This window comes from Schistocerca gregaria, chromosome 6 (genome assembly GCF_023897955.1).
Source record: "Schistocerca gregaria isolate iqSchGreg1 chromosome 6, iqSchGreg1.2, whole genome shotgun sequence".
Lineage (NCBI taxonomy): Eukaryota > Metazoa > Arthropoda > Insecta > Orthoptera > Acrididae > Schistocerca > Schistocerca gregaria.
Genome location: NC_064925.1, coordinates 390,277,832 through 390,294,905, shown reverse-complemented (window position 1 = coordinate 390,294,905; position 17,074 = coordinate 390,277,832). Strand labels below are relative to the sequence as shown.

Below are 17,074 nucleotides of genomic sequence, written 5' to 3'. Positions count from 1 at the left end.
TGTCTTCTCCAAGTTGTAGATAGTACCTGCAATAGTCCAGAAATGGCTTCATTATTCGCTTCGAAAGAGATAAACGAATTTATAGACCAAATATGATCGAAGCAGACTAAATCAATTAAAATTTGTGCCGCGGCCAGGACTCGAACCCGGGAGTCTCAAAGGACACATTTAATTATAAGATCTGAGAAGATCACCATATGGTACAGCAGACGTCCCGCTACGTACAATGCTGGGTAGCTCGCCAATACCGGCGAGCCCTGGCAATAGTGACGATATTAAGGGAAAATGAATTAAAGTTTGTGTTGGGGAGGGAACTCGACCTAGGTAGTTCGTGCAGCTATGTCTGCCATAGTGCCTCGGTGGTGTAATGGTAGCATATCTGCCTAGTAAGCAAGAAGACCCGGGTTCGAGTCTCGGCCGCGGCACAAATTTTAATTGATTTAGTCTGCTTCGATCACATTTGATCATTATCGTGAGATAATAACGAGACGGGAGTCTCAAAGGACACATTTAATTATAAGATCTGAGAAGATCACCATATGGTACAGCAGACGTCCCGCTACGTACAATGCTGGGTAGCTCGCCAATACCGGCGAGCCCTGGCAATAGTGACGATATTAAGGGAAAATGAATTAAAGTTTGTGTTGGGGAGGGAACTCGACCTAGGTAGTTCGTGCAGCTATGTCTGCCATAGTGCCTCGGTGGTGTAATGGTGGCATATCTGCCTAGTAAGCAAGAAGACCCGGGTTCGAGTCCCGGCCGCGGCACAAATTTTAATTGATTTAGTCTGCTTCGATCATATTTGATCATTATCGTGAGATAATAACGAGACGGGAGTCTCAAAGGACACATTTAATTATAAGATCTGAGAATTTATAGACAGTACGACGCAGTAGGAAGTACGTAAGGGCTACTACAGTGTCGTATACAGTTTTATTATTAGTATTATTATTATTAGAGTGGTTATTCACAAATAATTAACAGCCTGAAGTGGTCCAGTTTCGGCCAGTTCAGGAATAAGAAGTGCAGCAGTGAAGTGGTTTACGAACAGTAAGTATAGTGCACACATCTGAACTTGTTTGATTTTAATTGGGGTTGCAGTGCTCACGTCAAGAAAGTGCCACAATGGACAAGAGTAATGCGTGGGAAGCGTGTTTTGTAACAAATGTGTCATAATTTTAAAAATGAAAGTATTCCAAGAAAAGTCTACAGTTTAGTTAGGTGCTAGATTTGGTGATAATGTGGGGGAGGGTATGGAGAAAGGACGGGGTACTAGCTAATGTCTGATTGCACTCACGGGTAAATGTTGGGAATAACTGCCATAGCCGAACAGAGTGGATTGAGTTTCACGAGATCGCTGCTCATTCTCAGCCGCCTCTTCTACGTTAATCGGAATTCCTGTTGACTGGGATCGGATTGCGATCTTTTGTTAGCACATAAACACTTTTTCCTTCGCTCAACTCTTGACCTGAGATTGTCTTTCCCTCCTCGTTAGCTCAGTCTCTATAGTCGGAGGTCAAATACCGCTCATTTTCTGTTGATATTCATTCTCCTCCCTGCTGCTGCTCGCACTTGCTCTTCGCTTTTGTCTTATTTTCACGGTCTCTCCTCAGTCCCAAAATGGCTCTCTTTCTGCTTTTTCTTCTTCCTCTTCCTGGACCGCGACTGGGAGGAGCTGGCTACCCAGATTTTAGTGTTGCTTGTCGTTTCCAGCTCGATTAAGGCAACGGCGTGACGTTTGTTTTGGGAAGAACCGTATATAGACTCCTGGAAATGGAAAAAAGAACACATTGACACCGGTGTGTCTGACCCACCATACTTGCTCCGGACACTGCTAGAGGGCTGTACAAGCAATGATCACACGCACGGCACAGCGGACACACCAGGAACCGCGGTGTTGGCCGTCGAATGGCGCTAGCTGCGCAGCATTTGTGCACCGCCGCCGTCAGTGTCAGCCAGTTTGCCGTGGCATACGGAGCTCCATCGCAGTCTTTAACACTGGCAGCATGCCGCGACAGCGTGGACGTGAACCGTATGTGCAGTTGACGGACTTTGAGCGAGGGCGTATAGTGGGCATGCGGGAGGCCGGGTGAACGTACCGCAGAATTGCTCAACACGTGGGGCGTGAGGTCTCCACAGTACATCGATGTTGTCGCCAGTGGTCGGCGGAAGGTGCACGTGCCCGTCGACCTGGGACCGGACCGCAGCGACGCACGGATGCACGCCAAGACCGTAGGATCCTACGCAGTGCCGTAGGGGACCGCACCGCCACTTCCCAGCAAATTAGGGACACTGTTGCTCCTGGGGTATCGCGAGGACCATTCGCAACCGTCTCCATGAAGCTGGGCTACGGTCCCGCACACCGTTAGGCCGTCTTCCGCTCACGCCCCAACATCGTGCAGCCCGCCTCCAGTGGTGTCGCGACAGGCGTGAATGGAGGGACGAATGGAGACGTGTCGTCTTCAGCGATGAGGGTCGCTTCTGCCTTGGTGCCATTGGTGCCAATGATGGTCGTATGCGTGTTTGGCGCCGTGCAGGACTGCATACGACCGAGGCACACTGGGCCAACACCCGGCATCATGGTGTGGGGAGCGATCTCCTACACTGGCCGTACACCTCTGGTGATCGTCGAGGGGACACTGAATAGTGCACGGTACATCCAAACCGTCATCGAACCCATCGTTCTACCATTCCTAGACCGGCAAGGGAACTTGCTGTTCCAACAGGACAATGCACGTTCGCATGTATCACGTGCCACCCAACGTGCTCTAGAAGGTGTAAGTCAACTACCCTGGCCAGCAAGATCTCCGGATCTGTCCCCCATTGAGCATGTTTGGGACTGGATGAAGCGTCGTCTCACGCAGGCTGCACGTCCAGTACGAACGCTGGTCCAACTGAGGCGCCAGGTGGAAATGGCATGGCAAGCCGTTCCACAGGACTACATCCAGCATGGGAGAATAGCAGCCTGCATTGCTGCGAAAGGTGGATATACACTGTACTAGTGCCGACATTGTGCATGCTCTGTTGCCTGTGTCTATGTGCCTGTGGTTCTGTCAGTGTGATCATGTGATGTATCTGACCCCAGGAATGTGTAAATAAAGTTTCCCCTTCCTGGGACAATGAATTCATGGTGTTCTTATTTCAATTTCCAGGAGTGTATAAATCTGCCTCCCTTTCTTCTTTCCCCTTTTTTGTCTCCACTTTCTCTTCCTCCACCCTTTCTCTGTTATAGCCCGTTTATTCTATATTCACTCTATTTCCGCTTTTATTCTTCTTCCTTTCTTTTTCTTTATTTATTTCAGCCTCGGTCACATTTTTCATCGTCTTCGCGTTTGCGTCTTTCTCTCATTCATCACTGAAATTTACGCTGGCCTTCTCACCACGGAAAGCAAAAAACCGATCCACATGTCCTCACAGCGAATCCTTGAATCAGCGTCCTAGCTTGGCCTCTCCTCCTAGGTGGTCTATTCCTATAACTACAAATCGGAGTCCCTGTCTATAAAATCAGAATGAACCATGCCTATCATAAATAATCCCACCAATCCCTACATATCCCTTTACAAAATATCCACGCACTTCATAAACCATACACCCATCAGCATACTCCTCTTGCAGGTTGATCCATATCTAGTTGTTCCTGGAAATCAAGTGCGTTTTGTTTTCAGCTGCTACGACACTTCAATTTAAATCCCTTCCAGTCCTCATCCAAGGTAAAACGATTTCTTTATAGTACAATATTCTTAGCTGTTGGTGAATCTTCCGCTTTCTCAGACTCACCGAAACCAGGAGGTGTTCAACGCGGGTCTACACGAAACGTCAAAAGCGAAAAATTTTATGAACCACGACCATACAATCCGACGGCCATACAATCCGTAATATTTGCCTGCAACGAAGACAACCATGTCGTGAAAGCTTTCATAGCACAATATTTTTTTCCACATCAATCGTTCCTTACCAGTAAACAAACTGTCGTTTATGAATATACTCTCCCTCCATCAAGGCCATACATTCATCCTCAATGAAACCTTCCTACAATCCTGTCACAGCACCCAAACTTCAATAACTATGACTTACAAGATACTGACAACCATTTATAATATCCCATGGTGGATTTGTTACTGGCCACCAACACACTCATTTGGGTACAACCCCTACTACGCTTACTGGGCAACTCACCCTTACTGCTTATTTTGAAATCTTGACGATTAATACTTCCGCTGTGCACTATGCATCCAACCTAATCACCCCATCTAGAATCAGTTCTTCATCCGTCTACACTAAACCTTTTCCACATACTTATTACCATGACGTAAGGATCTCCGGAAATCCAGCAGTGCCTTACGTTTACTGAGTCCCTCGAAAGTGATACAGTCTCCAGTCTAACGCATACCTATTCTTACATCAATTGTTCTTGAAACGTCTTCTTAGCTTCTCATAACTCCATTATTATAGAAGCCTCTGTAGAACTGAAAGAGATTACCTGGCCTTTTTGCTCACTGTTCCCTACCCACAGTCCCATCCTCAAACACCAAATCCCAGCTTCTGTTCATAATTTATCTAAGGCTATTTCCACACCAACTGCCATGCCTACCACATCTCTTACCTTCCAGCAACCTGCCTCCAGGCCCCATGCCACCTCCTTCCTGCAGGAGATCTTGTCAGACGCCAAGTCCCCCTATATTCTAACGAAACACACACATATTGTGCAAACATGGGCTTCCACAGCCGTTGTCATCTTGAACAAAACGTTTGCAGGTATGTGACTATGTCGTCATATCATTATAGTGAGCAACGTTTCAACCATATTGAAAGTGACCTTTATGAACGTGAGCACTACCACTTTAAATTTTATAAGTTGATATTTCAGTGGGCCCCTATCATCAGTTTGTAATGTAAAGGTCTTTCTCTACTTAACTGCGTGGCGCTGCGGATTAATACCCATCATGTACAACACATTATACAAATATCCAGTCTATCATGAATTGTTACCAGCACACCCGTGTCTAATTCAAATACAACTGCAAAGCAGAGGAAAGCGTGTATATGTCGGTCTTGGATAGGTCTATTAATCCAAAATATAGCCATTGCATTTTAAGAGGACCAAGTCGCTGAAAACTGCATTCATAGTGAACACAGAATAAAGTTGAAAACTATTTAGATTTCCTCCCCCCCCTCCCCAAAATTATTCAGTGCTTCGCACATACTCTGAAGGGACTAAAGTCATGGGATACCTCCTTTTGTCCGGCATAATGCAACAACTCAACATGAAATAGACTCAAGAAGTCGTTGGAAGTCCCTGGCCGAAAACCTGAGCAATGTTGTCTCTATAGCCGAAAGTGTTGCCGGTGCAGGAGTTTGTGGACGCACTGACCTCCAGATTATGTCCTATAAGTGTTCGATGGTGTTCATGTCGGGACATCTCGGTGGCCAAACTACACGATCAAACAGTCCAAAATGTTTTCAAACGAATCGCGAACAGTTGTGGCCTGGTGACATGGCGCATCATTATTTGGCAACATAAAGCCCATGAATGGCTGCAAATAGACTCCAAATAACCGAACATAATCATTTCCAACCGAAGATCGGTTCAGCTGAACTGAAGGACCCAGACAATTCCATGTAAAAACAGCCCATACCATTATGGATCCACCACCAGCTTGCACATTGCCTTATTGACAACTTGGGTCCATGGATTTGTGAGGTCAGCGTCATACTCGAAACCTACCATCAGCTCTTACCAATTTAAATCGAGACTCTTCTAACCAGGCCATGGTTTTCCAGTCGTATAGGGTCCAACCAACGTGGTCACAAGCCCACAAGAGACATTGCAGGAGATGTTGTGCTGTTAGCAAAGGAAGTCGCATTGGTCATTTGCCGCCATAGACCATTAACAGCAAATTTCACCACACTGTCCTAACGGATACTTTCTTCATACGTCCAACATTTATTTTTGCTGTTATTCCACGCGTTGTTGCTTGTGTGTTAGCACCGACAACTCTGTGAAAATACCACTGTCCTCGGGTCGTTAAGTGAAGACCGTCGGCCACTGTGTTGTCCATAGCGAGAGGTAATGCCTTCGCTAACGATTTCTGAAATAGAACGTCCCATGCATCTGGCTCCAGCCACCATTCCGTTTTCCAAGAATTTAACTTGCGTCGTGCAGCTACAATCATATCGGAAACCTTGTCACATGAATCAACTGAACACAAATGACAGCTCCACCAATACACTGTCATTTTATACCTTGTGTAAGCTATCGCCACCTGTATATGTGTGTATCGCTATCCCATGGCTTTTGTTACCTCAGTGTATAAGCACTTGTAGTAACATTATTATACTAATTTAGAATGCACATTAGTGCAGACTGTTATTTCAAACTAGATGTAACAATAAAAACATGCAGCATGCAGTCAACAACCAAGCAGATACAACAAGCGCCGGCCGCGGTGGTCCGGAACCGCGCGACTGCTACGGTCGCAGGTTCGAATCCTGCCTCTGGCATGGATGTGTGTGATGTCCTTAGATTAGTTAGGTTTAATTAGTTCTAAGTTCTAGGCGACTGATGACCACAGATGTTAAGTCGCATAGTGCTCAGAGCCATTTGAACCCTTTTGTGAACAACAAGAGAGAGGTAACATCACTTGGGATTCATGCGAATGAACTGATCACAAGCATGCAATAATATAAAATCAGAAGTTACAAACTCAGGTGGAACACAGCTATTTAAAGTTCAGTGACTTTGTATTTAGTTAACCGTGTTGACTAATGTAATCCACTGCAAGACTGAAGCTATTGTTTCAGCAATTACTTTGGGACAGAGTACCAGGATAATGGACTCACTTAAAAAAATCTATTTAGTAGAGGAAGAGATGGTACAATGGGCCACTGTTTCTTTACCATCTACTTAAAAGTTGCTGTCCATGTACTGTGATATGACTTTGAATTCTTTGTCGTACTCTAAGGCGATGCAGTCATGGACTGTGCGGCTGGTCCCGGCAGAGGTTCGAGTCCTCCCTCGGGCATGGGTGCGTGTGCTTGTGATTAGGATAATTTAGGTTAAGTAGTGTGTAAGCTTGAGGACTGATGACCTAAGCAGTTAAGTCCCATAAGATTTCACACACATTTTTCTTTGTCATACAATTTATCAGGAATGATGCATGACACAAGAAATATGATTTGTTTTGTCATTAATTTGAGACCCATGGGATAAATACAAGAGATTAAACAAGAACTTAAAACACGAACAGTTTTATTAAGTTAAACATAATTATAAGAGGGTACAATGTGGAACCCTATTAGAAGATCGCCCCCATACTTAATTTAATTTTAAAAATAATGTTTAGCATGATTCATATAGCTTCAATATTTTTTTAAACTTTTTATATATTTACAAAACTTGTACACATAATTATGTCTCACAATCAGCAGACAAAATTGGCTTCCTTCCTGTTTTTCGACTAATTGCCTCTTTGAAAGTCATGTCAAGATGAAAAAGCCTTTGAATGGTCGCTCTAGGAACAGAAAACTGTTTTGCTGACTTTCTTAGATCAATTCTTTTCTCTGATAGTGCTTGTAAAGCTCTTACCATGTCTTTTATATCCCAAGTATTTCCTTTCTATTTTCTCCTATGCGTTAACTCTTTATGGGGCATCTGCAACGTAAAACTGAGAAGAAGCTCTTTAGTAATAATCATTTTGTCCCATTTTGTTATGGGTACTCATTGCCAGCACGGAAAGGGCTCATAATACCAACACTACCACGTTTGTGTACAAAAGCCTGTCATCGTCTAACCTTATTCATAAATTACAATATTAATTCTGAAACATAATCTTTCATAAATTTGCAATGGAAGGAAAATATCATAATGAGTACCTTCAAAGGCATAACTATAATAACTGCTACAAATAACTGCCTTACAAAGTTTTTGTCGGCGGTGAAAAGAAAATAACCTCGCTGATTGCTGGTAAAACTAGCAACTGGAGCTGGGTGCTCTAAAGGCGAAACAGCGAACCAATACAGGTAACTGAAGCATTCACCACCAGAATGCGCCGTGTTGTTTATTAGATATTTAGGGGGCGCAAATACCCAAAGGGGCCAACGATACCACCTTAACTCTATGTTCTGTTTACGAAAGTGAGTCGAATTACAAAGTGACTATGCTCGAAGCTGCTGTCGATTATCTCCGTTTCAGCACAATCGCACGATGTAGGTAACGTCTTCTACATTCTGTACACAAGGAAAAGTTACGCAGCGCCATGGGCGTACCCATCGGGGGGCAGGGGAGGGGAGGGGCAGCTGCCCCCCCCCCCCCCCCTTAGAAGATGTTCGCAGTTTTTCACTAGTTTACTATCTTATTTAATAAGAAATGCTTCATGTTTTCTCGGATTGCACAAGTGCATTCTTGTATTTAAAATGTTTATTAAAAGCAGCTTTTCGCTGGTTTACTGTTTTATTTAATAAGAAGTGCTGTATATTGTCTCAAGTCCTTGTTTCCTGACCTGCCTCCCCCCGCCCTAGTTCAGATCCTGGGTACGCCCTTGCGCAGCGCGTTTCTCCTCTTGTATGTTGATTGAGTGTGAGGAGATCGTGTAATGCCTCGTGCAAGAAGGACACACACTATCTGATAAAAAGTATCCGATCTCCTGTTTCTTAAACATTATCTGATTGGAAATCTTAAGAAGTTTTCGTATGATGTAACGTCAGTAAGCGAATCGAAATCACCTATTCAGGTGCTCAGAGACCGTAGTGGCACCGAAATGGAAGATGGCAGTGAGTCGAAATACTTACTTCGGTCTTCCGAAATTGTTTCACAGCAAAAGATAGCAATATTGTGTCTCTTTTGATTCATCTCAGGGACGTCGAAATAGCAGATATTGCGATAAGCGAACGCAGAGTAGAAAATCAGCTAAAATTGCTCAATAATGGAAAGGCAATTGGAATGGATGGCATAGATCTGAGGTTCAACGGATGTTATAGGAAAGAGTTTGGTCCCCTTCTAGCAATAACATAATCAGTGTAACTAAGAACTAACAAATGGAAAAATAGCAGATTATTTAGATTTTAAAGAAAGGTTTCAGAGAACGAAACTCTCCTCTATAAAAGCAACATGGACTTCGCAAACAGAGACCTTGAGAAGCGCAGCTCACTCAGGAGATCCTGGCTGCCGTATACAAAGGCTCTCTGGTTGATGTCTCGTTACTTGACTTCCGGCACGCATTCGTTTAAGTTACACACTATCGTCTAAGAACAAAATACGAGCTTACCGAGTATTGGTCCAGATCTGTGATTACGGCAAGAGAGTATTAAACTATTTCTGTTTTTGTATTAATCACCTAGTGGATAGCCGGCCGCGGTGGCCGAGCGGTTCTAGGCTCTTCAGTTCGGAATCGCGCGACCGCTACGCTCGCAGGTTCGAATCCTGCCTCGCGCATGGATGTCTGTGATGTTCTTGGGTTAGTTAGGTGTAAGTAGTTCTAAGTCCTAGGGGACTGATGACCTCCGATGTTAAGTCCCATACTGATCAGAGCCATTTGAACCATTTTTGAACCTACTGGATATTGTTGGAGCCTCAGTGAAATCAGAGCTTATGTGGAAGATCATCGACATCGTTGTTCCTACGTGCCACTCTTGAATGGAACAGAAAAGCTCTGCTACACACCGTAAGGCAACTTTCGCACTATAAATGCGTACGCACAGAGTGACCAAAAAGTCTGTTAACATTTGAAAATTGAATACTTCACGGAATAACGTAGGTAGAAAGGTAAAAATTGACACATATGCACGAAGTGACACGGGGATTATTGAAATAAAGAGGTTGAAACTTCTTTATTTAAATGTGTGTGTCTGTACTTAAATTGCAGAATGACTGAGAAGATGAAACTTCTGCGTTATTTGATTCTGAAGCAGCTGAGTACAACTAAACGTACTGAGCCTACTTTTTCTTTACTTTTTCTTATCATGTCAACACTGACCCACAATATTCTAGCGAAACGCAATCTGACTGCTCAAAAAAATTACGACCTGACATCAAATAATTAATTCAGAAGAATGGCCTGACTACTAAGAAATCTTAACAATAACCTGTACGTTTCATTAAGCACTTACCTCACAAAAATCTTCATTACACGAACTACTGCAATACAGTGAGCATCAATACTGCCAGCTAAATAAAAGATTCTAATTACTAAAGCCACTAACTATTAATAGGCATGTGGTTAGCACAGTAAAGATATTGTTGCAAACCAAATAATGTATTTTTTACCTTAATAATGTGACATCCAGTTCAAACACGAATGTAAATCGTCATTGACATCCTGTACAAAGATATACAATCATGAATAATTTTCAATCTCCAAGTCGGATACTTCTAGATCGTTAGCCTATGCTAACAGTTCAGACCTCTACCCTCTATCAATGCTAACTTCTCACATTTAACATCCATCACTGCTGGCTATTCACCTCCAACTGCCCAACAGTACTTCCATCACTGCTGGAGACTAACTTTCAACTGCCCAACACTACTGGCGATTAACTTCCAACAGCGAGTCCAACCAGCCGCAGACTCTCTTACAAAGAAAGCGCAGTCAGAGATCCAATGCAAAGCGCTACACAATGCTGCCTAACACATAAGCAGCCCGCTTACATAGTGAACAAAATGACCGGCGCCTCATACGATACAAAAGCAATAATTAACATCACAAAACATTTCTAGCAATGTTGACGTCGTTCTAACAAATGCTCAACATGTCGCCAGCCATTCATCAATAATATCTATAATCGAGGGACAATGTTGTGAAAGCACTGTACGGCATATCAGTAGGTATGGTGAGTAATAGCCCTCGGATATTTGTCTTTTAGCATCCATAATGAGGTCGGACGGTAGCGTAGACTTGTAACTTCGTGTAACCCCACAACCAATAATCACACCAGTTGATCCCTGGGGACAGGTGAGGCCAAGCATGGCGGAAGTGACGGCTCAGCAGGCGATCATCACCAAACGATGTGCGCAGGAGATCTTTAATACACATAGCAATATGGATGCAGCGTCATCCTGCGTAAAAGTCGTGCCTACCAGCAGGTGTTTCTCAACCAGGCTAGGGACGATGCGGTTATGTGGCATTGCAGCGTACCTCGCACCCGTCTCGCTGACAGTTTTAAAAGCAGAACCCCGAATTTACTCGTCAGAAAACGAACCGATCATGATTGATGTAGTAAATCCACATCAAATCGTGACTTTGTCAACCAAAGTGATCTGGGTGAAGTGTTGGCCGGTTTTTGCAATCGTTTTTGCTTTAATCAAAACTCCATGCCATTTCAGGCATTTGTATCAAGTTTCACCTTTCAACCTAAGTTATTCACTGAATTAGTAGGTTTTCATACTTCAACGGAATTTTGGGTCAGCTTGCAGATATAGACATCGAGGTATGGGTTTGTCGTTCCGCGACACTGCAACTCGTGTCGGTCGCGATCAAACGTCTGTCATGCGAAAGTGGAGTCGATTTGTTCAGGAGAGCCATTCTCAACGCCGTACAGGATCTCATCAGCCCCAGACTACTAGCGCCAGAGAGGAAAGACACAGTTCGCTCGGCCGTGCAGAAGCAAGCAACGGCGCCAAGTACCTCGTGTTACGAAACGAGGTTGTTTGCAGCAACATACGAATCCACGTGGACAGTGCGACGACTTCTGGAGCACCACGGACTGCCGGCAGTCGACGCGGCTGCAGAGAGATACAAACCGACAGTGGTGCTCCCAACGACAACACTGACAACAGGAATGACCCAACGACGTCTTTGCAGACAATTTTCTGTTATACTTATGTTATCACGATGGATGTATCCGCCTGTGCGCGCTCCGAGGAGAACAGAAGTTGCCACATTGCATTCGTAATAGTTATATGACCCATTCCCTGACGTGACGGTACGGCGTGTCTTTGGGTATCCAACTTGACCATCTCTTGACAGCAGCCACTGTATTTCTGACGCGTAGTGGACGGAAAGTGTGCCCTATCTTCGGATCGTCCGTGACGTTGCCTTTCAACAAGATAACGTAAGACCACATGTTGCCTCCGCTGTCCTGAGCTGGCTCGATGTAGAGAGTGTTCGACTGTTTCCTTGACCACAGGACCGGCTTAAGGCCCGAGCGACACAAGCGCCCACTTGGGACGCCTGACTGAGAGGTAACGCCCAAGTTCATGTCTCATATACAATGTGTATCATAATTAGCAGTGAAAACTGATACGCAAAGCAAAAAACGGTGAGGAGTGCCGCTTACGTGGAAACATGTTCTTGAATCGACCCTGACTGGCCAGTAGGTTCTGCTGATTATCTCACCTACTGAAAACACCTCGTCGTGGATTGTTGAGAGACTGGCGCCTCACCACTTGCCAGCCACTACAACGGGTGAACTTGGTCACAGGGGCGATGCAGAATGGCGTGACCTACCAACATCTGTCATCCAGGTCCAGTCCGATTAGAGGTCCAGCTAGTTTTAAGAGGCAATGTCGACGTCAGAGTTGGCAGATCTCTGTACTAGATTATTCATTCTGTGTACCCCCAAATTACTTACAAATCTAATCATTATTCTTCCTACAAAACTGCGAACACACAATAAACAAACTTCCTGGCAGATTAAAACAGTGTGCCGGACCGGGACTCGAACTCGGGACCTTTGCCTTCCGCGGGCGAGTGCTCTACCAATTCTCATTCTGGAACACAATAAACAAAATTTAGTTATTTCTTGTCATTCCTGATAATACTGTTTTAATGGCCTGGAATGGAAACAATACTGTGCAGCCGTCTCAGTATACCCAGTCCAGTAAATTTCCGCAGGTTGCTCCTGAAAAGACACACATCACTAATTGTACTATAATAGTTTTTTTTGTCTCGCACAACTGACAAAATTTTTCCAGAAATAAATTGTGGTCAAGGTTTTCCGGACGTTTCTTGATCATCGGCAAATGCCGAAACTGGAATTCTCTCCCAAATAATCCCAACTGGGAACAGAGGCGCTGCCTCACCTTCGGGCATCAGCGCATGCTACATTTCAGTAAAACAATCTCCGTCAAACATGGTGAACAATATGCAATCCTCCTGCTATCAGTGCTTCCTTAAATTGGACCTTAGATTACCGCAAGCCACATTATGATGTGCGGAGGAAAATTCATTTTCCACCACCGCCATGGCCGATCCATTCCCCATCTTTCCGTAACCGGAGTTTGCGTTTCGACTCTAGTGACCTCGTTGTTCGACGCAACATTAAAGCCCTAATCTTCCATCCTTCTCTTTCGACCGTCCCCCGGAATCGGCGAGCAAAGCCCTTCGGTCATCGAGGCTGTTTGCACCCCTAACCAAGAAATTGCTTCAGCTCTATTCCTATCACTTTTTTCCAAGAACCGGTGGCGGCAATTTGGCGTCTACTGGGGAATATGATGTTTTCTCAACGACTACTACAAAATCGAGTCAAGTTTATAAAGATCTCTGCAGTGAGTCCACTTATCGGTATGACTTTGTACCCTCTTTAGTCTGGACGCATGCAACAACTCTTTTGGGAACGGTGTAATCAAGACGCTGTATACCCTTCTGAGGCAAGTTGCCTCATAAACTGCTGTACCTGGCCTGTAAAATCCTGGATATAGACTCTGGGAATGCGTTGGGCGCTCAGGTGGTACCACACATGTACCATCGGGGACAGATCTCAGACGCTTGCTGGCCACAGGAGTATCTCAACATCATCCAGACAGTTCGTAGAGACACGTATCATGCGTGCCACCACGATACTGTTGCATGACAGATAACACATGAGGACGCAGTATCTCTGTGACGAGCCATTATGCCGTCAGAATTCCCTCAATCACACCTACCACGACCAGTAGTTATACACGATGGCTCCCCACGCCATGACGCCAGGAGAACCGGCTGTGCCTCTCCGAAACGCTGGAAGAATGGGACCTCTTCGCAGGTCGTAGCCATACTCACCGAATATGGTCATTTGGTGTAGTGAAGAACCGTGAATCAACGCTGAACAGATGGACGCCACCCGTCAGCAGTCCATGCTTCCTGGCCAGGGCACCGCTCCAAACGCAACCATTTGTCTTGATGTGTTAATGACAGCCTAAGACGCATCACACAGTATTTTCCAGCTCTGGCTGGTGGTAGTCTTTGAGTAATGGTGAAAGATGGCACAGAATGTTACACGCTTTCCATTAACTGTCGCTGCATAGCAGCCGTAGAAATAAAGGAGTTAGAGTGTGTCTGGTGCACAACACAGAGACCATCCCTAGTAGTTGTCAGTCGTGGCCGACTGGAACCTTGACAATGAGTATTACTCTCTTCATATTCGCAAACACTCCAACATCGGATCACCGTCACAACCTAATACCCCACAAATCTGGTTAGTGTACGATTCACCAAGTCGGCCAAAAGTAGACCCACAATGAGGCCTCTTTCGACCTACCATCAGCTGACTGTAACGCTATCTCACTAGAGGATGCGGCACGTCTGTGTCCATTATATGAAAGCATGATGTCTGTTCTTTCGGATATCCGATACCACACAGAATCTGCAACTGTGAAACATTGTATGTGAAGTGAAGAGAGTCACTGCTGTCTGCTGCAGAGGAACATCAACGGGGACGAGCGAAAATGTGTACCAGACCGGGATTCGAACTGGGGTCTCCTGCTCACTAGACAGGTGCGTTGACCACTGTACCATATGGGACACAGCATTATCCAGCTTCGCGGACTATCTCAGCACACCTCATGACCAATCTACATTTCCACCGAACGCCACCTATCCGCAGTCCCTGTCCATTTTACTCACTATTTGCTACTCTGAGATTCCCACGCAGGTCGAACGTATCTGTGCATCTGCACTGAAGGAAGCTGATCCATTGCCCAGTTAGGCATATCAATTACGTGAATGCGTGATGTCTGTTTTTTCGGACATGGATCGGTGGGAGTGTGGATTGGCAGTGAGGCTTGCATAGAGAGTCCACACAGTCGTAATAACGCTGTGCACAGTATATAGCAGTGGTTAACGGACCTGCCTAGTAACCAGGAGATCCTTGGTTCGAATCCCGATCCGTTACACATTTTCGCTCGTCGCCACTGATTCCGCGTAATGCCCCGCTGAAGATGAAAGCAGTGACCCTCTGCAGTTTACATACAACTCTGTGTGCTTTACAGTGATCACTCAATATCTGATGGTGTTCATGACCCTTATTTACCCACCATATCTGGTAATCACTAAACACGAACAACACTAATGCTTCCAGAATGAGATTTTCACTCTGCAGTGGAGTGTGCGCTGATATGAAACTTCCTGGCAGATTAAAACTGTGTGCCGGACCGAGACTTGACCTCGGGACCTTTGCCTTTCACGGGCAAGTGCTCTACCAACTGAGCTACCCAAGCACGACTCACGCTCCGTCCTCACAGCTTTACTTCTGCCAGTACCTCTTCTTCTACCTTCCAAACTTTACAGAAGCTCTCCTGCGAACCTGCAGAACTAGAACTCCTGAAAGAAATTCTGGAAACATCCCCCAGGCTGTGGCTAAGCCATGTCTCCGCAGTATCCTTTCTTTCAGGAGTGCTAGTTCTGCAAGGTTCGCAGGAGAGCTTCTGTGAAGTTTGGAAGGTAGGAGACGAGGTACTGGCAGAAGTAAAGCTGTGAGGACGGGGCGTGAGTCGTGGTTGAGTAGTTCAATTGATAGAGCACTTACCTGCGAAAGGCAAAGGTCCCGAGGTCAAGTCTCGGTCCGGCACACAGTTTTAATCTGCCAGAAAGTTTCAACACTAGTGCTCTCTGGTGGCCATTACACCTGTAACAGAGAATTGCAGCACTAATGGCTTACGTCCCGACCGATAGTTTGAACATACACGAAGTTAGAATGACATCCACAAGTAGTGGACTTCAGATGAAATGTCTACAGAATACTATGGAGGAAAACCAAATGGCAGGTTGAGACCTATTGAAAGAATCCTAAGAAAATATAGCCCATCAAAGAAAGAAGTTCCTTACAAAATCTCAATAGGCCGCTTCTTGAGTCTTGCCCGTCAGTCTGGGACGCTAGGCACGTTGAATTAATATGAACAGAGAAAGAACAGATTTTATGAAGAGCGGCGCGCTCCGTCACATCGTCGTTTAGTCCACGCGAGAACGTTACCGAGTCTTTCAACATACCTCAGTGCCAAACGCTACCACAGAAGCGCCGTGCATCACGTAGAGGCTAACAACAGAAGTTTCGAGAGCGCACTTTCCAAAACGAGCAGGTTACAAATGTTTAGCTTCCACGTACATCTTGTGAAATATCCACGATGAGCAAATCAGACAATTTACAATTTGTACAAAGCGTTACATACTGCCGTTCTTGTAGCAGAAGAGGAGGGAGGAATGTACTGGTAGCTCTGCCACAGGCTGCAAGAAGACTTGCAAAGTAGTATACCTCGTCAGTCCAAAAAGGTTCCATATTGTATTAACAAATAGTAAAGTTAATACAAAATTTTAAAAAAACATTCTGTGAGTGGAGTAGAGCGATCGGTATAAAATGCTAAATATCAAATAAAAACAGTCTCGATCGCATTTTCAGATTTTTTTATTTGTTTTCAATCGGTTTGGGTCCTTTCCTCGGACTATCTTTAAGCTTTTCACCTTCATTATGGCTGCTGGTGGTGGTGGAAGGTCTCTAGATAGTCTGAGCAAAGGGCCGAAACCGGTTGCTAACAAATAAAAAAAATCTGAACATGCGATCGAGACTGTTTTTATTTGATTTTAAAAAAGTTAATATGGTGGTTTAATGTTTCAGGTGTTATAGTCTTTCTCCACTCGAGTGCAACGCAATGAACGTTAATATAACCATGTACAACTTTACGAAAAGTCCTTTTTTGATGTTGTTCAACTGGTGCATCACAGTGGCTTGAATGTCGGTTATGTCATCAAAGGGTTCAGCCTTCATGTGAATTTCTGCACTTTGACGTTTTGTTGTAGGTACATCTTCATAACATCAACGCTCGTCACCTGTGACGACTTTTTTTCTTTTTTGCAATAAAGAATTGACCAAGTTTTGCATTTCAGTCTAG

General features: G+C 44.8%; 1 non-coding gene across 1 annotated transcript; it reads left to right on the top strand.

Annotated features, from left to right (window-relative positions):
- Positions 1–353: 353 nt before the first annotated feature.
- Trnat-agu (transfer RNA threonine (anticodon AGU)) lies at positions 354–425 on the top strand. The gene has a single exon. It is a non-coding gene; the product is annotated as a tRNA-Thr (tRNA).
- Positions 426–17,074: the final 16,649 nt, after the last annotated feature.